The following is a 26,569-nucleotide window of genomic DNA, read 5'->3' as shown; positions in this document are numbered from 1 at the left end:
AGGAGAGCCCCTAGTGTGCACCCTTCTCGTTCGGGCACAGAGATCTAACTGAGGCTTGGAGGAGGGTCATAGGGGGAGGAGCCAGTGCACACCAGATAGTCCTAAAGCTTTCTTTAGATGTGCCCAGTCTCCTGCGGAGCCGCTATTCCCCATGGTCCTTACGGAGTCCCCAGCATCCACTTAGGACGTTCGAGAAATAAGATTTTACTCACCGGTAAATCTATTTCTCGTAGTCTGTAGTGGATGCTGGGACTCCGTAAGGACCATGGGGAATAGCGGCTCCGCAGGAGACTGGGCACAACTAAAGAAAGCTTTAGGACTACCTGGTGTGCACTGGCTCCTCCCACTATGACCCTCCTCCAGACCTCAGTTAGGATACTGTGCCCGGAAGAGCTGACACAATAAGGAAGGATTTTGAATCCCGGATAAGACTCATACCAGCCACACCAATCACACCGTATAACTCGTGATACTATACCCAGTTAACAGTATGAAATATAACTGAGCCTCTCAACAGATGGCTCAACAATAACCCTTTAGTTAGGCAATAACTATAAACAAGTATTGCAGACAATCCGCACTTGGGATGGGCGCCCAGCATCCACTACGGACTACGAGAAATAGATTTACCGGTGAGTAAAATCTTATTTTCTCCGACGTCCTAAGTGGATGCTGGGACTCCGTAAGGACCATGGGGATTATACCAAAGCTCCCAAAAGGGCGGGAGAGTGCGGATGACTCTGCAGCACCGAATGAGCAAACTCTAGGTCCTCCTCAGCCAGGGTATCAAACTTGTAGACTCTTGCAAAAATGTTTGAACCCGACCAAGTAACAGCTCGGCAAATTTGTAAAGCCGAGACCCCTCGGGCAGCCGCCCAAGAAGAGCCCACTTTCCTCGTGGAATGGGCTTTTACAGATTTAGGGTGCGGCAGTCCAGCCGCAGAATGTGCAAGTTGAATCGTGCTACAGATCCATCGAGCAATAGTCTGCTTAGAAGCAGGAGCACCCAGCTTGTTGGGTGCATACAGGATAAATAGCGAGTCAGTTTTCCTGACTCCAGCCGTCCTGGAAACATATACTTTCCAGGGCCCTGACTACGTCCAGTAACTTGGAATCCTCCAAGTCCCAAGTAGCCGCAGGCACCACAATAGGTTAGTTCACATGAAAAACTGATACCACCTTAGGAAGGAATTGGGAACGAGTCCTCAATTCCGCCTTATCCATATAAAAAAATCAGATAAGGGCTTTTGCATGACAAAGCCGCCAATTCTGATACATGCCTGGCCGACGCCAAGGCCAACAGCATGACCACTTTCCACGTGAGGTATTGTAGCTCCACGGATTTAAATGGCTCAACCCAATGCAACTTCAGGAAATCCAACACCACGTTGAGATCCCACGGTGCCACTGGAGGCACAAATGGGGGCTGACTATGCAGCACTCCCTTAACAAAAGTCTGAACTTCAGGCAGTGAAGCCAGTTCTATTTTGGAAGAAAATCGATAGAGCCGAAATCTGGACCTTAATGGAACCCAATTTTAGGCCCAGAAGTGCAGAAATCGACCTAGCTGAAATTCCTCCTTTGGGGCCTTCCTGGCCTCACAGCACGCAACATATTTCCACCATATGCGGTGATAATGGTTTGCGTTCACTTCTTTCCTAGCTTTAATTAGCTAGGGATAACTTCCTCCAGAATGCCCTTTTCCTTCAGGATCCGGCGTTCAACCGCCATGCCGTCAAACGCAGCCGCGGTACGTCTTGGAACAGACAGGCCCCCTGCTGCAGCAGGTCCTGTCTGAGCGGCAGAGGCCATGGGTCCTCTGAGATCATTTCTTGGAGTTCTGGGTACCAAGCTCTTCTTGGCCAATCCGGAACAATGAGTATAGTTCTTACTCCTCTCCCTCTTATTATTCTCATTACCCTGGGTAAGAGAGGCAGAGAAGGGAACACATACACCGACTGGTACACCCACGGTGTTACCAGAGCGTCCACAGCTATCGCCTGAGGGTCCCTTGACCTGGCGCAATATCTTTGTAGCTTTTTGTTGAGGCGGGACGCCATCATGTCCACCTGTGGCCTTTCCCAACGGTGTACAATCATTTGGAAGACTTCTGGATTAAGTCCCCACTCTCCCGGGTGGAGGTCGTGTCTGCTGAGAAAGTCTGCTTCCCAGTTGTCCACTCCGGGAATGAACACTGCTGACAGTGCTAACACATGATTTTCCGCCCATCGGAGAATCCTTGTGGCTTCTGCCATCGCCATCCTGCTTCTTGTGCCGCCCTGTCGGTTAACATGAGCGACCGCCGTGATGTTGTCTGACTGGATCAGCACCGGCCGGTGTTGAAGCAGGGGCCTAGCCTGACTTAGGGCCTTGTAAATGTCCCTTAGTTCCAGAATATTTGTGTGTAGGGAAGTCTCCTGACTTTTCCATAGTCCTTGGAAGTTTCCTCCCTGTGTGACTGCCCCCCAGCCTCGAAGGCTGGCATCCGTGGTCACCAGGACCCAGTCCTGTATGCCGAATCTGCGGCCCCCTAGAAGATGAGCACTCTGCAGCCACCACAACAGCGACACCCTGGCCCTTAGAGACAGGGTTATCCGCCGATGCATCTGAAGATGCGACCCGGACCACTTGTCTAACAGAACCCACTGGAAGATCCTTGCATGGGACCTGACGAATGGAATTTCTTCGTAAGAAGCTACCATCTTTCCCAGGGTTCGCGTGCATTGATGCACCGACACCTGTATTTGTATTAGGAGGTCTCTGTCTAGAGACGACAACTCCTTGGACTTCTCCTCCGGGAGAAACCCTTTTTTCTTGTTCTGTGTCCAGAACCATACCCAGGAACAGTAGACGCGTCGTAGGAACCAGCTGCGACTTTGGAATATTCAGAATCCAGCCGTGCTGTTGTAGCACTTCCCGAGATAGTGCTACTCCGACGAACAACTGCTCCCTGGACCTCGCCTTTATAAGGAGATCGTCCAAGTACGGGATAATTATTTCGGCCATTACCTTGGTAAATACCCTCGGTGCCGGGGACAGACCAACGGCAACGTCTGGAATTGGTAATGACAATCCTGTACCACAATTTTGAGGTACTCCTGGTGAAGAGGGTAAATAGGGACATGCAGGTAAGCATCCTTGATGTCCAGTGATACCATGAAATTCTCCAGGCTTGCAATAATCGCCCTGAGCGATTCCATTTTGAACTTGAACCTTCGTATATAAGTGTTCAAGGATTTCAATTTTAGAATGGGTCTCACCGAACAGTCTGGTTTCGGTACCACAACATTTTGGAATAGTAACCCCGGCCTTGAAGGAGGGGTACCTTGATTTCACCTGCTGGAAGTACAGCTTGTGAATTGCCGCCAGTACTACCTCCCTTTCTCCGAGGGCAGCAGGCAAGGCTGATGTGAGGTAACGGCGAGGGGGAGTCGCCTCGAACTCCAGCCTGTATCCCTGTGATACTACTTGCAGAACCTAGGGATCCACCTGTGGGCAAGCCCACTGGTCCCTGAAGTTCCCGAGACGCGCCCCCACCGCACCTGTCTCCACCTGTGGAGCCCCAGCGTCATGCGGTGGACTCAGAGGAAGCGGGGGAAGATTTTTGATCCTGGGAACTGGCCGTCTGGTGAAGCTTTTTCCTTCTTCCCTTGTCTCTGTGCAGAAAGGAAGCGCCTTTGACCAGCTTGCTTTTCTGAAGCCGAAAGGACTGTACCTGAAAATACGGTGCTTTCTTAGGCTGCGAGGAAACATGAGGTAAAAAAATTTCTTCCCAGCTGTTGCTGTGGATACGAGGTCCCAGAGACCATCCCCAAACAATTCTTCACCCTTATAAGGCAGAATCTCCATGTGCCTTTTAAAGGCAGCATCACCTGTCCACTGCCGGGTCTCTAATACCCTCCTGGCAGAATGGACATTGCATTAATTCTGGATGCCAGCCGGCAAATATCCCTCTGTGCATCCTTCATATATAAGACGACGTCTTTAATATGCTCTATGTTAGCAAAATTTTATCCCTGTCTAGGGTATTAATATTATCTGACAGGGTATCAGACCACGCTGCAGCAGCACTATTTATGCTGAGGCAAATGCAGGTCTCAGTATAGTACCCGAGTGTGTATATACAGACTTCAGGATAGTCTCCTGCTTTTTATCAGCAGGCTCCTTCAAAGTGGCCGTATCCCAAGACGGCAGTGCCACCTTTTTGACAAACTTGTGAGCGCCTTATCCACCCTAGGGGATATCTCCCAACGTGACCTATCCTCTGGCGGGAAAGGGTAGTACGCCAGCAGTAACTTTTTAGAAATTACCATTTTCTTATCGGGGGAACCCACGCTCTTTACACACTTCATTCACTCATCTGATGGGGGAACAAAACACTGGCTGCTTTTTCTCCCCAAACATAAAACCCCTTTTATGTGGTACTTGGGTTCATGTCAGAATGTGTAACACATTTTTTATTGCCGAGATCATGCAACGGATGTTCCTAGTGGATTGTGTATATGTCTCAACCTCGTCGACACTGGAGTCAGACTCCGTGCAGACATCTGTGTCTGCCATCTGATTATGTAAGGAGTTGACATTGTCTGTTAATACCTTCCACCTATCCATCCACTCTGGTGTCGGCCCCACAGGGGGCGACATCCCATTTATCGGCCTCTGCTCCGCCTCCACGTAACCTTCCTCATCCAACATGTCGACACAGCCGTACCGACACACCGCACACACACAGGGAATGCTCTAACTGAGGACAGGACCCCACAAAGTCCTTTGGGGAGACAGAGAGAGTATGCCAGCACACACCAGAGCGCTATATAATGCAGGGATTAACACTATAACTGAGTGATTTTCCCCGCAATAGCTGCTTGTATACACATATTGCGCCTAAATTTAGTGCCCCCCCCCCCCCCCCCTCTCTTTTTAACCCTTTGAGCCTGAAAACTACAGGGGAGAGCCTGGGGAGCTGTCTTCCAGCTGCACTGTGAAGAAAAAATGGCGCCAGTGTGCTGAGGGAGATAGCCCCGCCCCTTTTTCGGCTGACTTTTCTCCCGCTTTTTTCATGGATTCTGGCAGGGGTAATTTATCACATATATAGCCCTGGGACTATATATTGTGATGATTTGCCAGCCAAGGTGTATTATATTGCCCTCAGGGCCCCCCCCCCCCCAGCGCCCTGCACCCATCAGTGACCGGAGTGTGAGGTGTGCATGAGGAGCAATGGCGCACAGCTGCAGTGCTGTGCGCTACCTTGTTGAAGACAGAAGTCTTCTGCCGCCGATTTTCCCGAACACTTCTTGCTTCTGGCTCTGTAAGGGGACCGGCGGCGCGGCTCCGGGACCGAACGATCGAGGTCGGGTCCTGTGGTCGATCCCTCTGGAGCTAATGGTGTCTAGTAGCCTAAGAAGCCCAAGCTACCACCAGTTAGGTAGGTTCGCTTCTTCTCCCCTTAGTCCCTCGTTGCAGTGAGTCTGTTGCCAGCAGATCTCACTGTAAAATAAAAAACCTAAAATATACTTTCTTTCTAGGAGCTCAGGAGAGCCCCTAGTGTGCATCCAGCTCAGCCGGGCACAAGTTTCTAACTGAGGTCTGGAGGAGGGTCATAGTGGGAGGAGCCAGTGCACACCAGGTAGTCCTAAAGCTTTCTTTAGTTGTGCCCAGTCTCCTGCGGAGCCGCTATTCCCCATGGTACTTACTGAGTCCCAGCATCCACTTAGGACGTCAGAGAAAAGTATATGTGTATATGTATATACATATACACTTTATTTATGAACCCATTACAATGAATTTTTCATTAAGTTGGCGACAGTAGAAATTGGTGGGGTAGTGGGTGGGGGGAAAAAAATAAGATTTTACTCACCGGTAAATCTATTTCTCGTAGTCCGTAGTGGATGCTGGGGACACCGTAAGGACCATGGGGAATAGACGGGCTCCGCAGGAGACTGGGCACTCTATAAGAAAGATTTGGTACTATCTGGTGTGCACTGGCTCCTCCCTCTATGCCCCTCCTCCAGACCTCAGTTAGGATACTGTGCCCGGAAGAGCTGACACAATAAGGAAGGATTTTTGAATCCCGGGTAAGACTCATACCAGCCACACCAATCACACCGTATAACTCGTGATACTATACCCAGTTAACAGTATGAAATATAACAGAGCCTCTCAACAGATGGCTCAACAATAACCCTTTAGTTAGGCAATAACTATATACAAGTATTGCAGACAATCCGCACTTGGGATGGGCGCCCAGCATCCACTACGGACTACGAGAAATAGATTTACCGGTGAGTAAAATCTTATTTTCTCTAACGTCCTAGTGGATGCTGGGGACTCCGTAAGGACCATGGGGATTATACCAAAGCTCCCAAACGGGCGGGAGAGTGCGGATGACTCTGCAGCACCGAATGAGAGAACTCCAGGTCCTCCTCAGCCAGGGTATCAAATTTGTAGAATTTTGCAAACGTGTTTGCCCCTGACCAAGTAGCAGCTCGGCAAAGTTGTAAAGCCGAGACCCCTCGGGCAGCTGCCCAAGATGAGCCCACCTTCCGTGTGGAATGGGCTTTTACAGATTTAGGCTGCGGTAAGCCTACCGCAGAATGCGCCAGCTGAATAGTGCTACAAATCCAGCGCGCAATAGACTGCTTAGAAGCAGGAGCACCTAACTTGTTGGGTGCATACAGGACAAAAAGCGAGTCAGTCTTCCTGACTCCAGCCGTCCTGGAAACAAAGTTTCAAGGCCCTGACTACATCCAGTAACTTGGAATCCTCCAAGTCCCCAGTAGCCGCAGGCACCACAATAGGTTGGTTCAAGTGAAAAGCAGATACCACCTTAGGGAGAAACTGGGGACGAGTCCTCAATTCTGCCCTATCCATATGAAAAATCAGATAAGGGCTTTTACAAGACAAAGCTGCCAATTCTGACACACGCCTGGCCGAAGCCAAGGCCAATAACATGACCACTTTCCACGCGAGATATTTCAGATCCACAGTTTTAAGTGGTTCAAACCAATGTGATTTTAGGAAACTCAACACCACATTGAGATCCCAAGGTGCCACGGGAGGCACAAAAGGGGGCCGAATATGAAGCACTCCCTTTACAAAAGTCTGAACTTCAAGCAGTGAAGCCAGTTCTTTCTGGAAGAAAATCGACAGGGCCGAAATCTGGACTTTAATGGAACCCAATTTTAGGCCCATAGTCACTCCCGACTGTAGGAAGTGTAGAAAGCGACCCAGCTGAAATTCCTCTGTTGGGGCCTTCCTGGCCTCACACCACGCAACATATCTTCGCCAAATACGGTGATAATGATTCGCGGTTACTTCTTTCCTGGCTTTTATTAGCGTAGGAATGACTTCCTCCGGAATGCCCTTTTCCTTTAGGATCCGGAATTCAACCGCCATGCCGTCAAACGCAGCCGCGGTAAGTCTTGGAACAGACAGGGCCCCTGCTGCAGCAGATCCTGTCTGAGCGGTAGAGGCCATGGGTCATCTGATATAATTTCTTGAAGTTCCGGGTACCAAGCCCTTCTTGGCCAATCCGGAACCACGAGTATCGTTCTTACTCCTCGCCCTCTTATTATTCTCAGTACCTTTGGTATGAGAGGCAGAGGGGGGAACACATAAACCGACTGGTACACCCACGGTGTCACTAGAGCGTCCACAGCTATCGCCTGAGGGTCCCTTGACCTGGCGCAAAATCTCTTTAGCTTTTTGTTGAGGCGGGACGCCATCATGTCCACCTGTGGCCTTTCCCAACGGTTTACCAACAGTAGGAAGACTTCTGGATGAAGTCCCCACTCTCCCGGGTGTAGGTCGTGTCTGCTGAGGAAGTCTGCTTCCCAGTTGTCCACTCCCGGAATGAACACTGCTGACAGTGCTAGTCAGTGATCGCAAAATACGCGCTATAGCGCGTTTTTACGCGCTACAGGAAGAGACGTACCCGGTTTTAAAAAATGAGCGGGTCCCATAGGACGCGCTGTGTATCACTGCACCAATAGGAGACTCTGTCTACCCATCCAATCACCGCCGCATCTCTCTATCCGCATGCACCCAGAAGGCCCCGCCCCCTACACACATCACCCCCCCCCCCCCCCCCGATCACCCGCTGGAGCTTCACGGAGCCGGACAGAGTGAGGACGCCCCCCCCCCCCCGCCGATCACCCGCTGGAGCTTCACGGAGCCGGACAGAGTGAGGACGCCCCCGCCGATCACCCGCTGGAGCTTCACGGAGCCGGACAGACAGTGAGGACGCCCCCCCCCCCCTTCCCGCCGATCACCCGCTGCAGCTTCACGGGAGCCAGACAGAGAGCAAGGACGGCTCTGCGGCGCGCTACACACTGTGCTGCGGGGAAGTTGAACGCCGGTGACCGGGGACTGTGCTTGCTGTGCGGAGGGGTGAGCTGGACTTGCGGTGGCGGCTGCTCATATCGGTGGGATGGCGGAGATGGGGGCTGCATGGCGCCTGCAAACAGGTGTTAAACGCAACATTTTTGTGGTATGGAGTGGGGGTGAGGCGAGAGGGTGACAGTGCTGCTGGGCTGTGCAGCATACAGGACCCTTGATGCAACCACTGGATTCGAGTCATGCTGCCTGTAATTTATGTGCTGACTGATCAACTTCAGTGACACTCACTGTTCTGGCTGCCTTTGTTGGTTACTGCTGGTTGCTGTTGGTTACTGCTGGTTGCCGCTGGTTACTGTAAAGGCAGCCAGCACAGTGAGTGTCACTGAAGTTGATCAGTCAGCACATAAATTACAGGCAGCATGACTCAAATCCAGTGGTTGTACCAAGTGTCCGAAGTCGTTGTCAGGATGTTGGCATTTAGTATACCGACACCAGCATCCCGATCGAAGCAAAGCCGACAAGAGTGACGAGTGCAGAGGGTACCCTAACCTCCCACCCCTAACCCTCCGTTTCCCGCAGCCTAAACCTAACCCACCCCCTTAGTGCCTAACACTTATACCCCCCCCCCCCCCCTCTGCAGCCTAACCCTCCCCAACAACATATCCTAAACCCCCCCCCCCTTCCCATCCGCACGCTAAACCAGTGGCGGCAGTGCATACTTCCCTTCAGGATCCTGACTGTCGCTATATCGTTGCCAGGATCCTGATCACCTCTGGATGCCAGCGTTGGTATTGTGGCTGCTGTCAGGATTCCGGCATCGGTATTACGGCTGCTGGGATCCCGACAGCCAGGATCCTGAATGCATACTTCCGATATGATAACAGCCCAGCAGCATTGTCACCCTCCCTCCCCCACAACACTTTTGTAGTGTCTAAATCCAGTCTGGGGCTCTATTATAGCGGCACCATAAAGCCATTACATATAGAAAATGTATTATTTAATAATGTTGTCCTGTTTTTTAATCATATAATTGTTAAGTGCTCTACCTGGCGCAATGTGAATAACGTGCTCTGCCTGGCGCAATGTGTATAACGTGCTCTGCCTGGCGCAATGTGTATAACGTGCTCTGCCTGGCGCAATGTGTATAACGTGCTCTGCCTGGCGCAATGTGTATAACGTGCTCTGCCTGGCGCAATGTGTATAACGTGCTCTGCCTGGCGCAATGTGTATAACGTGCTCTGCCTGGCGCAATGTGAATAACGTGCTCTGCCTGGCGCAATGTGAATAACGTGCTCTGCCTGGCGCAATACGTATAACGTGCTCTACCTGGCGCAATGTGAATAACGTGCTCTACCTGGCGCAATGTGAATAACGTGCTCTGCCTGGCGCAATGTGAATAACGTGCTCTACCTGGCGCAATACGTATAACGTGCTCTACCTGGTGCAATGTGTGGCGCAATGTGTTTAACGTGCTCTACCTGGTGCAATGTGAATAACGTGCTCTCCTTGGCTCAGTGTGTATAGGAGGTTCTACCTGGCGCAATGTGTATAAGCGGCACTACTGTGTGGAATAATGTGAATTGGTACTATTATGTGACCACGCCCCTTCCCCACGAAGCTACACCCCTAAAAAATGTCACTTTTGTAGTGTCTAAATCCAGTCTGGGGCTCTATTATAGCGGCACCATAAAGCCATTACATATAGAAAATGTATTATTTAATAATGTTGTCCTGTTTTTTAATCATATAATTGTTAAGTGCTCTACCTGGCGCAATGTGAATAACGTGCTCTGCCTGGCGCAATGTGTATAACGTGCTCTGCCTGGCGCAATGTGTATAACGTGCTCTGCCTGGCGCAATGTGAATAACGTGCTCTGCCTGGCGCAATGTGAATAACGTGCTCTGCCTGGCGCAATGTGAATAACGTGCTCTGCCTGGCGCAATGTGAATAACGTGCTCTGCCTGGCGCAATGTGAATAACGTGCTCTGCCTGGCGCAATACGTATAACGTGCTCTACCTGGCGCAATGTGAATAACGTGCTCTACCTGGCGCAATGTGAATAACGTGCTCTACCTGGCGCAATACGTATAACGTGCTCTACCTGGTGCAATGTGTGGCGCAATGTGTATAACGTGCTCTACCTGGTGCAATGTGAATAACGTGCTCTCCTTGGCTCAGTGTGTATAGGAGGTTCTACCTGGTGCAATGTGTATAAGCGGCACTACTGTGTGGAATAATGTGAATTGCTACTATTATGTGACCACTCCCCTTCCCCACGAAGCTACACCCCTAAAAAATTTCAGCGCGCCTTCGGCGCGCACTGTCGCACTTTTCAGTCTCAGTACGGGAGGACCAATTCTCTTTCTGCCACAAGGTCACCAAAATGTCTAATTACATCTAAAGTGCGGGGTGTCCTGTATGCTACACAGCCCAGCAGCATCGTCACCCCATCCTCCCCCTTGCACCCCTTTTGTAGTGTCCAAATCAAGTTTGTGTTTTTATGTTTGAATCATTAGACTAATTAAAACCTTCATTCCGATGGGACCCAGAAAAGGACAAGTAGGACCCCAAGTTTTAAAAGTGAGGGGTCCCTGGGACCCACTTTTTTTTTGTCTCAGCGCGATCACTGCTAGTACGTGATTTTCCGCCCATCGGAGAATCCTTGTGGCTTCCGCCATTGCCATCCTGCTTCTTGTGCCGCCCTGTCGGTTCACATGGGCGACTGCCGTGATGTTGTCTGACTGGATCAGTACCGGCTGGTTTTGAAGCAGGGGTCTTGCCTGACTTAGGGCATTGTAAATGTGTAGGGAAGTCTCCTGACTTGACCATAGTCCTTGGAAGTTTCTTCCCTGTGTGACTGCTCCCCAGCCTCGAAGGCTGGCATCCGTGGTTACCAGGACCCAGTCCTGTATGCCGAATCTGCGGCCCTCTAGAAGATGAGCACTCTGCAGCCACCACAGTAGAGACACCCTGGTCCTTGGAGACAGGGTTATCATTTGATGCATCTGAAGATGCGATCCCGACCACTTGTCCAAGAGGTCCCACTGGTAGGTCCTCGCATGGAACCTGCCGAATGGAATTGCTTCGTATGAAGCCACCATTTTTCCCAGTACTCGTGTGCAGCGATGCACCGATAACCGTTTTGGTTTTAGGAGGTCTCTGACTAGAGAAGACAGCTCCTTGGCTTTCTCCTGCGGGAGAAACACTTTTTTCAGTTCTGTGTCCAAAATCATCCCCAGGAACAGTAAGCGAGTGGAAGGAACCAGTTGTGACTTTGGAATGTTTAGAATCCAGCCATGCTGTTGTAGCACTTCCCGAGATAGTGCTACTCCGACCAGTAACTGCTCCCTGGACCTCGCCTTTATAAGGAGATCGTCCAAGTACGGGATAATTAAAACTCCCTTTTTTCGAAGGAGTATCATCATTTCTGCCATTACCTTGGTAAACACCCTCGGTGCCGTGGACAGTCCAAACGGTAGTGTCTGGAATTGGTAATGGCAATCCTGTACCACAAATCTAAGGTACTCCTGGTGAGGGAGGTAAATAGGGACATGCAGGTAAGCATCCTTGATGTCCAGGGATACCATGTAATCCCCCTCGTCCAGGCTTGCAATAACCGCCCTGAGCGATTCCATCTTGAACTTGAATTTTGTTATGTAAGTGTTCAAGGATTTCAAATTTAAAATGGGTCTCACCGAACCGTCTGGTTTCGGTACCACAAACAGTGTGGAATAGTAGCCCCGGCCTTGTTGAAATAGGGGTACCTTGACTATCACCTGCTGGGAATACAGCTTGTGAATGGCCTCTAGCACAGCCTCCCTGCCCGATGGAGTCGTCGGTAAGGCTGATTTGAGGAAACGGCGGGGGGGAGGCGCCTCGAATTCCAGCTTGAACCCCTGAGATACTACTTGAAGGATCCAGGGATCCACCCGTGAGCGAGCCCACTGATCGCTGAAATTCTTGAGGCGGCCCCCCACCGTACCCGGCTCCGCCTGTGGAGCCCCACCGTCATGCAGCGGATTTGGAAGAAGCGGGGGAGGACTTTTGGTACTGGGAACCTGCTGAGTGTTGCAGCTTTTTCCCCCTTCCTCTGCCTCTAGACAGAAAGGACCCGCCTTTTCCCCGTCTGTTCTTCTGGGGTCGAAAGGACTGTACTTGGTAATACGGTGCTTTCTTAGGCTGTGAGGGGACATGGGGCAAAAATGCAGACTTCCCAGCCGTTGCTGTGGAAAACAAGGTCTGAGAGACCGTCCCCGAATAACTCCTCACCCTTATAAGGCAAAACTTCCATGTGCCTTTTAGAATCTGCATCTCCTGTCCACTGCCGAGTCCATAAGCCTCTTCTAGCAGAAATGGACAAAGCACTTATTCTAGATGCCAGCCGGCAGATCTCCCTCTGTGCATCTCTCATGTATAAGACCGAGTCTTTTATATGCTCTATGGTTAGCAATATAGTGTCTCTGTCTAGGGTGTCAATATTTTCCGACAGGGAATCTGACCAAGCAGCAGCAGCACTGCACATCCAGGCTGAAGCAATAGCTGGTCTCAGTATAACACCAGTGTGTGTGTAAATAGATTTTAGGATAGCCTCCTGCTTTCTATCAGCAGGTTCCTTTAGGGCGGCCGTATCCGGAGACGGTAGTGCCACCTTTTTAGAAAAACGTGCGAGCGCTTTATCCACCCTAGGGGGAGTTTCCCAACGTGACCTATCCTCTGGCGAGAAAGGGAACGCCATTAGTAAGTTTTTTGAAATCACCAATTTTTTATCGGGGAAAGCCCACGCTTCTTCACACACCTCATTCAACTCCTCAGATGGGGGAAAAAACTATAGGTAGTTTTTTCTCCCCAAACATAATACCCTTTTTTGAGGTACCTGGGTTTATATCAGTAAGGTGCAATACCTCTTTCATTGCCTCAATCATGCCACAAATGGCCCTAGTGGACATTAAATTTGACTCATCGTCGTCGACACTTGCATCAGTATCCGTGTCGACATCTGTGTCTGCCATCTGAGGTAGTGGTCGTTTCAGGGCCCCTGGCGGCCTTTGAATCGTCTGGGCAGGCACGAGCTGAGAAGCTGGCTGTCCCGCATTTGGCATGTCGTCAAATTTTTTATGTAAGGAGTCGACACTTGCACGTAATTCCTTCCATAAATCCATCCACTCAGGTGTCTGCCCCGCAGGGGGTGACATCACATTAATAGGCATCTGCTCCGCCTCCACATAAGTCTCCTCATCAAACATGTCGACACAGCCGTACCGACACACCGCACACACACACAGGGAATGGTCTTACAAGGAGACAGGACCCCACAAAAGTAGTGATGAGCGGATTCGGTTTTACTCGGTTTTACTCGGTTCTCAAAACCGAATCTTATTGGCTCACTGATGTCACGTGTTTTGGATAGCCAATAAGATTCGGTTTCGAGAACCGAGTAAAACCGAATCCGCTCATCACTACACAAAAGCCCTTTGGGGAGACAGAGAGAAAGTATGCCAGCACACACCAGAGCGCTATAATAATACAGGGACTAACTGAATTATGACCCTTTATAGCTGCTTATTATCTTAAACTGCACCCAAATTTAGTGCCCCCCTCTCTTTTTTACCCTTTCCGTAGTGTAGACTGCAGGGGAGAGTCAGGGAGCTTCCTTCCAGCGGAACTGTGAGGGAATAATGGCGCCAGTGTGCTGAGGGAGAAGGCTCCGCCCCTTTTTCGGCAGCCTTTCTCCCGCTTTTTTCTGTAATCTGGCAGGGGTAATTACCACATATATAGCCTCTGGGGCTATATATTGTGGTTATTTTGCCAGCCAAGGTGATATTATTGCTGCTCAGGGCGCCCCCCCCAGCGCCCTGCACACTCAGTGACCGGAGTGTGAAGTGTGTATGAGGAGCAATGGCGCACAGCTGCAGTGCTGTGCGCTACCTTGGTGAAGACTGATGTCTTCTGCCGCCGATTTTCCGGACCATCTTCATGCTTCTGGCTCTGTAAGGGGGACGGCGGCGCGGCTCCGGGAACGAACACCAAGGACGGGTCCTGCGGTCGATCCCTCTGGAGCTAATGGTGTCCAGTAGCCTAAGAAGCCCAAGCTAGCTGCAAGCAGGTAGGTTCGCTTCTTCTCCCCTTAGTCCCTCGATGCAGTGAGCCTGTTGCCAGCAGGTCTCACTGTAAAATAAAAAACCTAATTTAAACTTTCTTTCTAGAAGCTCAGGAGAGCTCCTAGTGTGCAACCAGCTCGGGCCGGGCACAGAAATCTAACTGAGGTCTGGAGGAGGGGCATAGAGGGAGGAGCCAGTGCACACCAGATAGTACCAAATCTTTCTTATAGAGTGCCCAGTCTCCTGCGGAGCCCGTCTATTCCCCATGGTCCTTACGGAGTCCCCAGCATCCACTAGGACGTTAGAGAAAACAAAAAACTTCATTGGTGCGGCAGTGGGAGAAATCAAATTGACGGACGGAGACACTGAGCGGTAAGGAGACTGAGCGGCGTGCGGCTCCTGTCAGCGGCTCAGCTAGAATGGAGCCGCGGCAGGTCCGGGAGGAGGAGCGAGCAATGTCACATCGTGAACATTGCTCATCGTGGCTCCGTACACATGCCGTGATGAGCGATGTCGCTCACAAAGCATGCTGCACCGCCAACCTTAAAATCAACAAGCGCAGGTGCGCACATTGTTTATTGCAGGGCCATACACATTAGACGATGTGAACAATATATCGTTCACAATAGTTATCGGCCATAATAGTCGTCTAATGGTATGGCCCTTTAAAGTAACAGGGAATGAAAGCATGGCTTTCTTCAATTACCTGGTATTAGTTTACTTTGAAATGAAACTTTAGTCCAGGCCAGTCATTTACGCAACATAAACCCTGACCATTATTCTGTTTCAGGGAATGACCACCCCAAAATACATCATATAATGATGATTACTACTATTATTTATTATTACCAGTTATTTATATAGCGCACACATTCCGCAGCGCTTTACAGAAAATATTTGGCCATTCACATCAGTCCCTGTCCCAGTGGAGCTTACAACCTATATTACCTACCACATGTACACGCATTCATGATAGGGTTAATTTTGTTGGGAGTCAATTAACCTACCAGTATATATTTTTGGATTGTTGGAGGAAACCAGAGCACACCGAGGAAACCCATGCAAGAACGGGGAGAATGTACCCATGTACATGTAACCATTTACATTGTCAGTGCTGCCCATAATGATGATCATATTAGTCACTATTCCTCCAAACATAAGACTATAGGGCCCTACACACTAGCAGAAAACACTGCACGATATGAACGTTCTCATTCTTTAATGAACGAGAACTCATACATATCGTTCAGCGTGTAGGCACCAACGATGCGCGGCCCCGCGCTCATTCATCGTTGGTGCCCCATCTCTTATGAATGCAGGCCAATATGGACAATCTCGTCCATATTAGCATGCACTGCTATGGAGCCGGGTGACGGGGAAGGGGGGGGGGGGGGGGGTAGTGAAAAAACTTTACCACTACCCCCGCCGGCCGTTGGGCACCTCGGCGGAACATTGCTGTGTGTGTAGGGGGCATTACAGTCACACAATATTAACATATTACCTACACTTGCTGTCACCTATGACCAAGGCTAAAACAAACTACAGGAACTAGGAGGTTACTAGGCAAATAAAAATGGTTGATTCAATTGAATGCGGATTGAATAGTCCCAGGAGGAAGTTCTGGAGCTATTCAATTCAGCAGAAATCCAAACTAACTAGGTCTACAATGCCGTTTTGGCCCTAGCGCCATGCAAACAGCATCGCAGCGAGGCACTTTAGTCGCGAGAACGGGCATTCTCTGACTAAACACCCCGTCTAATCCGCCATTACGGGCATTCTCTGACTTAGCATTGCGCTGAATTGAATAGCTGGGTGAGCTCCCTCCCTGCGCTATTCAATTGATTCAACCCCATAGGGACTACTGACACCTGATTTCCTGGGGAGGGGAGGTGGGAGGATTCAAATCCGTCTAAAGCGTGATCGCATGGGAGGGGGGGGGGGGGGGGTTCGGTCATTTTAATCCGGCCCTAACAGTCATATCTATGGTTACTGGACACAACTTTGGTAGTTCATAAACAAAATCTTGCTGACTCATGTATTTTACATTGTTCACTCAATCTTTGCCTACAACTATTTCTACCCAAGTACTCTACTTCAACAGATATGACCTGATTCACAAAAAACCTCAAGAGCATTATAAGCAATCACGAAACCGACACAGGAGCCCATACATGCAATGTGCTTGAATTGTAAAAGCAATTACTGCTCTCCTGGGACCCTGCAGCAATATTCCGCATGCAAGTGAGCGGACCACAGATATGCAGCAGGAACCCTCTCTCAGTAGTTTCTGAGTTATGCAACTCAGAGGCCATAGCAGCTAACACCATCTAAAAATAAGAATTTACTTACCGATAATTCTATTTCTCGGAGTCCGTAGTGGATGCTGGGGTTCCTGAAAGGACCATGGGGAAATAGCGGCTCCGCAGGAGACAGGGCACAAAAAAGTAAAGCTTTACTAGGTCAGGTGGTGTGCACTGGCTCCTCCCCCCATGACCCTCCTCCAGACTCCAGTTAGGTACTGTGCCCGGACGAGCATACACAATAAGGGAGGCATTTTGAATCCCGGGTAAGACTCATACCAGCCACACCAATCACACCGTACAACTTGTGATCTAAACCCAGTTAACAGTATGACAACAGAAAGGGCCTCTTAAAGATGGCTCCTTAACAATAACCCGAATTAGTTAACAATAACTATGTACAAGTATTGCAGATAATCCGCACTTGGGATGGGCGCCCAGCATCCACTACGGACTCCGAGAAATAGAATTATCGGTAAGTAAATTCTTATTTTCTCTATCGTCCTAAGTGGATGCTGGGGTTCCTGAAAGGACCATGGGGATTATACCAAAGCTCCCAAACGGGCGGGAGAGTGCGGATGACTCTGCAGCACCGAATGAGAGAACTCCAGGTCCTCCTTTGCCAGGGTATCAAATTTGTAAATTTTTACAAACGTGTTCTCCCCCGACCACGTAGCTGCTCGGCAGAGTTGTAATGCCGAGACCCCTCGGGCAGCCGCCCAAGATGAGCCCACCTTCCTTGTGGAGTGGGCTTTTACAGTTTTAGGCTGTGGCAGGCCTGCCACAGAATGTGCAAGTTGAATTGTGTTACAAATCCAACGAGCAATCGACTGCTTAGAAGCAGGTGCGCCCAACTTGTTGGGTGCATACAATATAAACAGCGAGTCAGATTTTCTGACTCCAGCCGTCCTTGCAATGTATATTTTTAAGGCTCTGACAACGTCCAACAACTTGGAGTCCTCCAAGTCGCTAGTGGCCGCAGGCACCACAATAGGTTGGTTCAGATGAAATGCTGATACCACTTTAGGGAGAAAATGCGGACGAGTCCGCAGTTCTGCCCTATCCGAATGGAAGATTAGATAAGGACTTTTATAAGATAAAGCCGCCAATTCAGATACTCTCCTGGCAGAGGCCAGGGCTAGTAACATAGTCACTTTCAATGTGAGATATTTCAAATCCACCTTTTTCAATGGTTCAAACCAATGGGATTTTAGGAAATCTAAAACTACATTTAGATCCCACGGTGCCACCGGAGGCACCACAGGAGGCTGTATATGCAGTACTCCCTTGACAAAAGTCTGGACCTCAGGGACAGAGGCCAATTCTTTTTGGAAGAATATTGACAGGGCCGAAATTTGAACCTTAATGGATCCCAATTTGAGACCCATAGATAATCCTGATTGCAGGAAATGTAGGAAACGACCCAGTTGGAATTCCTCCGTCGGAACCCTCCGATCCTCGCACCACGCTACATATTTTCGCCAAATGCGGTGATAATGTTTCACGGTGACTTCCTTCCGTGCCTTAATCAAGGTAGGAATGACTTCTTCTGGAATGCCTTTCCCTTTTAGGATCTGGCGTTCAACCGCCATGCCGTCAAACGCAGCCGCGGTAAGTCTTGAAAAAGACAGGGACCCTGCTGTAGCAGGTCCCTTCTCAGAGGTAGAGGCCACGGTTCGTCCGTGAGCATCTCTTGAAGTTCCGGATACCAAGTCCTTCTCGGCCAATCCGGAACCACTAGTATTGTTCTTACTCTTCTTTGCCGTATGATCTTCAATACCTTTGGTATGAGCGGCAGAGGAGGAAACACATACACTGACTGGTACACCCAAGGAGTTACCAGTGCGTCCACAGCTATTGCCTGTGGATCTCTTGACCTGGCGCAATATTTGTCCAGTTTCTTGTTGAGGCGAGACGCCATCATGTCTACAATTGGTCTTTCCCAACGGTCTATTAACATGTTGAAGACTTCTGGATGTAGACCCCACTCTCCCGGATGAAGATCGTGTCTGCTGAGGAAGTCTGCTTCCCAGTTGTCCACGCCCGGGATGAACACTGCTGACAGTGCTATCACGTGATTCTCCGCCCAGCGAAGAATCTTGGCAGCTTCTGCCATTGCACTCCTGCTTCTTGTGCCGCCCTGCCTGTTTACATGGGCGACCGCCGTGATGTTGTCCGACTGAATCAACACCGGCTTTCCTTGCAGGAGAAGTTCCGCCTGGCTTAGAGCATTGTAGATTGCTCTTAGTTCCAGAATGTTTATGTGAAGAGACTTTTCCAGACTCGTCCATACTCCCTGGAAGTTTCTTCCTTGTGTGACTGCTCCCCAGCCTCTCAGGCTGGCGTCCGTGGTCACCAGGATCCAATCCTGAATGCCGAATCTGCGGCCTTCTAATAGGTGAGCCTTCTGCAACCACCACAGAAGTGACACCCTTGTCTTTGGTGACAGGGTTATTCGCAGGTGCATCTGCAGATGCGACCCTGACCATTTGTCCAACAGATCCCTTTGGAATATTCTTGCATGGAATCTGCCGAATGGAATTGCTTCGTAAGAAGCCACCATTTTTCCCAGGACTCTTGTGCATTGATGTACTGACACTTTTCCTGGTTTTAGGAGGTTCCTGACCAGATCGGATAACTCCTTGGCTTTTTCCTCTGGAAGGAAAACCTTTTTCTGAACCGTGTCCAGAATCATTCCTAGGAACAGCAGACGAGTTGTCGGGATTAAATGGGATTTTGGAATATTCAGAATCCACCCGTGTTGTCTTAGCACCTCTTGAGATAGTGCTAAAGCTGTCTCCAGCTGTTCTCTGGACCTTGCCCTTATTAGGAGATCGTCCAAGTATGGGATAACTAATACGCCTTTTCTTCGAAGAAGAATCATCATCTCGGCCATTACCTTGGTAAAGACCCGAGGCGCCGTGGACAATCCGAACGGCAGCGTCTGAAACTGATAGTGACAGTTTTGAACAATGAACCTGAGGTACCCCTGGTGTGCGGGGTAAATCGGAACGTGTAGATACGCATCCTTGATGTCCAAGGATACCATAAAGTCCCCTTCTTCCAGGTTCGCTATCACTGCTCTGAGTGACTCCATCTTGAACTTGAACTTTTTTATGTAGAGGTTCAAGGACTTCAGATTTAGAATAGGCCTTACCGAGCCATCCGGCTTCGGTACCACAAATAGAGTGGAATAATACCCCTTTCCTTGTTGTAATAGGGGTACTTTGACTATCACCTGCTGAGCGTACAGCTTGTGAATGGCTTCCAACACCCTCTCCCTTTCGGAAGAGACGGTTGGTAAGGCAGACTTCAGGAAACGATGAGGAGGATCCGTCTCTAATTCCAACCTGTACCCCTGAGATATTATCTGCAGGATCCAGGGGTCTACCTGCGAGTGAGCCCACTGCGCGCTGTAATTTTTGAGACGGCCCCCCACTGTCCCCGAGTCCGCTTGAGAGGCCCCAGCGTCATGCTGAGGTTTTTGCAGGAGCCGGGTAAAAAAGTGGATTTCCCGGCAGTAGCCGTGGCCACCAAGTCTGATAGACCAACTCCAAATAACTCCTCCCCTTTATACGGCAAAACCTCCATGTGACGTTTTGAAACCGCATCGCCTGTCCACTGTCGTGTCCATAAGGCTCTTCTGGCTGAAATGGACATAGCACTCACCCGAGATGCCAGTGTGCAAATATCCCTCTGTGCATCACGCATATAGATAAATGCATCCTTTATTTGTTCTAACGACAGTAAAACATTGTCCCTATCTAGGGTATCAATATTTTCAATCAGGGATTCTGACCAAACTACTCCAGCACTGCACATCCAGGCAGTTGCTATAGCTGGTCGTAGTATAACACCTGCATGTGTGTATATATTCTTTTGAATAACTTCCATCTTTCTATCTGATGGATCCTTAAGTGCGGCCGTCTCAGGAGAGGGTAACGCCACTTGTTTGGATAAGCGTGTGAGCGCCTTGTCCACCTTAGGGGGTGTTTCCCAGCGCGCCCTAACCTCTGGCGGGAAAGGGTATAATGCCAATAACTTTTTTGAAATTATCAACTTTTTATCAGGAGCAACCCACGCTTCATCACACACGTCATTTAATTCTTCTGATTCAGGAAAAACTGTTTGTAGTTTTTTCACACCATACATAATACCCTGTTTTACGGTATCTGTAGTATCAGCTAAATGTAACGTCTCCTTCATTGCCAAAATCATATAACGTGTGGCCCTACTGGAAAATACGTTTGAATTTCTACCGTCGTCACTGGAATCAGTGCCCGTGTCTGGGTCTGTGTCGACCGACTGAGGCAAAGGGCGTTTTACAGCCCCTGACGGTGTTTGAGGCGCCTGGACAGGCATTAATTGATTGTCCGGCCGCCTCATGTCCTCAACTGACTGTTTAAGGGAAGATAAACCATCACGTAATTCCACAAATAAAGGCATCCATTCTGGTGTCGACCCCCTGGGGGGTGACATCTGCATATTTGGCAATTGCTCCGCCTCCACACCAATATCGTCCTCATACATGTCGACACCACGTACCGACACACACCGCAAACTCACAGGGAATGCTCTAATGAAGACAGGACCCACTAGCCCTTTTGGGGAGACAGAGGGAGAGTCTGCCAGCACACACCACAAAGCGCTATATATACAAGGGATATCCTTATATTAAGTGCTCCCTTATAGCTGCTTTAATATATATATATATAGCCATTAATGTGCCCCCCCTCTCTGTTTTACCCTGTTTCTGTAGTGCAGTGCAGGGGAGAGACCTGGGAGCCGTTCTGACCAGCGGAGCTGTGACAGAAAATGGCGCCGTGTGCTGAGGAGATAGGCCCCGCCCCTTTTTCGGCGGGTTCTTCTCCCGCTATTTTTCCAGTCAGGCAGGGGTTAAATATCTCCATATAGCCCCTATGGGCTATATGTGAGGTATTTTTAGCCTTGTATAAGGTTTATATTTGCCTCTCAGAGCGCCCCCCCCCAGCGCTCTGCACCCTCAGTGACTGCCCAGTGAAGTGTGCTGAGAGGAAAATGGCGCACAGCTGCAGTGCTGTGCGCTACCTTATGAAGACTGAGGAGTCTTCAGCCGCCGGTTTCCGGACCTCTTCACGCTTCAGCATCTGCAAGGGGGTCGGCGGCGCGGCTCCGGGACCGGACTCCACGGCTGGGCCTGTGTTCGATCCCTCTGGAGCTAATGGTGTCCAGTAGCCAAGCAGCAAATCCACTCTGCATGCAGGTGAGTTTACTACTTTCCCCCTAAGTCCCACGTTGCAGTGATCCTGTTGCCAGCAGGACTCACTGTAAAGAAAAAAACCTAAACTAAACTTTCTCTAAGCAGCTCTTTAGGAGAGCCACCTAGATTGCACCCTTCTCGTTCGGGCACAAAATCTAACTGGAGTCTGGAGGAGGGTCATGGGGGGAGGAGCCAGTGCACACCACCTGACCTAGTAAAGCTTTACTTTTTTGTGCCCTGTCTCCTGCGGAGCCGCTATTTCCCCATGGTCCTTTCAGGAACCCCAGCATCCACTTAGGACGATAGAGAAATGTAGCTATACAATTGTAGCTTCGGTCGGGCGCGATGGCTGCCAGCACCTGCATTTCAGCTCGCACTCCCCGGGGGTGGTGAGCTGAAACGTGCAAAAAGTGACCCATTTGGACACCCAAACAGCATGCCAAAATATAAAGTACTAGTTAACAGGCCGTCAAAATGATGACAGAACACTTGAATTGATCTGTCGGTGCCATCAACCGACACGCAAGACACTTTAATTCCCCCCATAGTGGTGAGCAGCAGCATTAGCCTTTTATTATATAGGATAGGTGCTCTGCAGATACAGAATACAAGCAATCTGTAAAACAGCAGAATCTTTTCATGCATTTTTCACCTAAATCTTGTATCTGAACAAGTAGCTAATTTGCTCTGTTTTAACTGGGAAAAGGTTTGTGGGCGAAACATTTTACCCCTTTTCACTACCTTACTGGGTGATGGCAAACAACTGTTACATTCTCCAGATCACCCAGCAGGTCACATGTTCCAGGTCACCCTACAGGTGCACAAGGAGAGTTCCCCAACCGTCACATTTTCCAGAGCACAATGGTGATGCATTGTAAATGGCAGGCAGACTTTTTGCAATATAACTCAGAAACAAAGCAACCAATTCCGCCAATACTTTTCTGCAAATCTACGGAACATGATGTGCTCTACTTAAACAACCATCATAGAAATATGCCACTCATAAAAGTCATCCTTCCCCTATTAACATATAGATATATATTTTTATATAGATTTCAGAAATAGGTAGCCATTGGGACATTCCAGGACAATATGTGATGCAGCCAAAAACTCACATCTCCAGGGTCAAAAAGTATGCTGTCAGGGGGGGCCAACCGAATAGATTTTGCATGTGGCTACCACTAGCGATTGCAAAACGGAGAAATTAAACTGTTGCTCCGTTTAGACACCTGGTAGCCGTGGCATTTTTCTCGCACCTCAGGAGGCGCAAGAAGAAATGTGCGCTAAGTCGGTACTTTCAGCATCGAAGCGGGAGTTTGGATGCCCAAAGCAGATGGGTTTTTTAGCCATTTTACATGGCTAAACTCTGTCTGTTTGGGGGCAACATGAGCGATACACATAGATGCCCAAACACAACTGAACCCGGAAAACAGTTTGGACATCGATACTTTCCCATTTAGAAGAGAAAAAATAAACACCAAAAACAATTGAATCGCCCCCAGGATGTCAGCATTCACAATTTCAACATTGATAATGCGGACCTGGTTAAACTATTGACATCATTAATGAAGACATTTAAAATGAAAAAAATAAATAAAAATAAGAATTTACTTACCGATAATTCTATTTCTCGTAGTCCGTAGTGGATGCTGGGAACTCCGTAAGGACCATGGGGAATAGCGGCTCCGCAGGAGACAGGGCACATCTAAAGAAAGCTTTAGGATCACCTGGTGTGCACTGGCTCCTCCCCCTATGACCCTCCTCCAAGCCTCAGTTTGGATACTGTGCGCGGACGAGCGTACACAATAAGGAAGGATTTTGAATCCCGGGCAAGACTCATACCAGCCACACCAATCACACTGTACAACTTGTGATCTGAACCCAGTTAACAGCATGATAATAGAGAAGCCTCTCGAAAAGATGGCTCACTACAACAATAACCCGAATTTTTTTTGGTAACAATAATTATGTACCAGTATTGCAGACAATCCGCACTTGGGATGGGCGCCCAGCATCCACTACGGACTACGAGAAATAGAATTATCGGTAAGTAAATTCTTATTTTCTCTGACGTCCTAGTGGATGCTGGGAACTCCGTAAGGACCATGGGGATTATACCAAAGCTCCCAAACGGGCGGGAGAGTGCGGATGACTCTGCAGCCCCCAATGAGAGAACTCCCGGTCCTCCTCAGCCAGGGTATCAAATTTGTAGAATTTTACAAACGTATTTGCTCCTGACCAAGTAACTGCTCGGCAAAGTTGTAAAGCCGAGACCCCTCGGGCAGCTGCCCAAGATGAGCCCACCTTCCTTGTGGAGTGGGCATTTACAGATTTTTGGCTGTGGCAGGCCTGCCACAGAATGTGCAAGCTGAATTGTACTACAAATCCAACGAGCAATAGTCTGCTTAGAAGCAGGAGCACCCAGCTAGTTGGGTGCATAGAGGATAAACAGCGAGTCAGATTTCCTGACTCCAGCCGTCCTGGAAACATATATTTTCCGGGTCCTGACAACGTCTAGCAACTTGGAGTCCTCCAAGTCCCTAGTAGCCGCAGGCACCACAATAGGTTTGGTTCAGGTGAACGCTGAAACCACCTTAGGGAGAAACTGAGGACGAGTCCTCAATTCCGCCCTGTCCGAATGGAAAATCAGATAACGGCTTTTACAGGATAAAGCCACCAATTCTGACACGCGCCTGGCCCAGGCCAGAGCCAACAGCATGACCACTTTTTCTGTGAGATATTTTAACTCCACAGATTTAAGTGTGTCAAACCAATGTGACTTTTGGAACCCAAAAACCACCTGGAGATCCCAAAAGTGCCACTAAAGGCACAAAAGGAGGCTGTATATGCAGTACCCCTTTAACAAATGTCTGAACTTCAGGGACTGAAGCTAGTTCTTTTTTGGAAGAAAATTGACAGAGCCGAAATTTGAACCTTAATGGACCCCAATTTCAGGCCCATAGATACTCCTGTTTGCAGGAAATGCAGGAATCGACCCAGTTGAATTTCCTCCGTCGAGCCTTACTGGCCTCGCACCACGCAACATATTTTCGCCAAATGCGGTGATAATGTTTTGCGGTTACATCCTTCCTGGCTTTGATCAGGATAGGGATGACTTCATCCAGAATGCCTTTTTCCTTCAGGATCCGGCGTTCAACCGCCATGCCGTCAACGCAGCCGCGGTAAGTCTTGGAACAGACAAGGTCCTTGCTGGAGCAGGTCCCTTCTTAGAGGTAGAGGCTACGGATCCTCCGTGAGCATCTCTTGAAGTTCCGGTTACCAATTCCTTCTTGGCCAATCCGGAGCCACTAATATAGTGCTTACTCCTCTCCATCTTATCAATCTCAGTACCTTGGGTATGAGAGGCAGGAGGGAACCCATACACTGATTGGTACACCCACGGTGTTACCAGAGCATCTACAGCTATTGCCTGAGGGTCCCTTGACGTGGCGCAATACCTGTCGAGTTTTTCCCAACGGTTTATAATCATGTGGAAGACTTCTGGGTGAAGTCCTTACTCTCCCGGGTGGAGGTCGTGCTGAGGAAAACTGCTTCCCAGTTGTCCACTCCCGGAATGAAAACTGCTGACAGTGCTATCACATGGTTTTTCGCCCCGCGAAGAATCCTTGCAGCTTCTGCCATTGCCCTCCTGCTTCTTGTGGCACCCTGTCTGTTTACGTGGGTGACTGCCGTAATGTTGTCCGACTGGATCAACACCGGCTGACCTTGAAGCAGAGGTCTTGCTAAGCTTAGAGCATTGTAAATGGCCCTTAGCTTCAGGACATTTATGTGAAGTGATGTCTCCAGGCTTGACCATAAGCCCTGGATATTCCTTCCCTGTGTGACTGCTCCCCAGCCTCGCAGGCTGGCATCCGTGGCCACCAGGACCCAGTCCCGCATGCCGAATCTGCGGCCCTCTAGAAGATGAGCACTCTGCAACCACCACAGGAGGGATACCCTTGTCCCTGGTGACAGGGTTATCCGCTGAAGCATCTGAAGATGCGACCCGGACCATTTGTCCAGTAGGTTCCACTGGAAAGTCTTGCGTGGAATCTGCCGAATGGGATTGCTTCGTAGGAAGCCACCATTTTTACCCAGAACCCTTGTGCATTGATGCACTGAGACTTGGTTCGGTTTTAGGAGGTTCCTGACTAGCTCGGATAACTCCCTGGCTTTCTCCTCCGGGAGAAACACCTTCTTTCTGGACTGTGTCCAGGATCATCCGTAGGAACAGAAGACAAGTCGTCGGAACCAGCTGCGATTTTGGAATATTGAGAATCCAATCGTGCTGCCGCAACACTACCTGAGGTAGTGCTACACCGATCTCCAACTGTTCCCTGGATCTCACCCTTATCAGGGAATCGTCCAAGTAAAGGATAACTAAAATTCCCTTCCTTCGAAGGAATATCATCATTACGGTCATTACTTCAGTAAAGACCCGGGGTGCCGTGGACCATCCCTACGGCAGCGTCTGAACTGATAGTGACAGTTCTGTACCATAACCTGAGATACCCTTGGTGAGAAGGGTACATTTTGACATGAAGGTAAGCATCCTTGATGTCCCGAGACATCATGTAGTCCCCTTCTTCCAGGT

The 26,569-nt window shown here is 49.5% G+C and overlaps 1 protein-coding gene across 3 annotated transcripts in view; it reads right to left on the bottom strand.

The window, feature by feature from the left end:
• GATAD2A (GATA zinc finger domain containing 2A) overlaps positions 1-26,569 on the bottom strand; it is a 192,767-nt gene that overhangs the window by 139,271 nt on the left and 26,927 nt on the right. The gene's annotated exons all lie outside the window — the stretch shown is intronic.

Source organism: Pseudophryne corroboree, chromosome 1, assembly GCF_028390025.1.
Source record: "Pseudophryne corroboree isolate aPseCor3 chromosome 1, aPseCor3.hap2, whole genome shotgun sequence".
In the NCBI taxonomy this organism is placed as follows: Eukaryota; Metazoa; Chordata; class Amphibia; order Anura; family Myobatrachidae; genus Pseudophryne; species Pseudophryne corroboree.
This window is presented reverse-complemented; position numbering and strand designations above follow the sequence as displayed.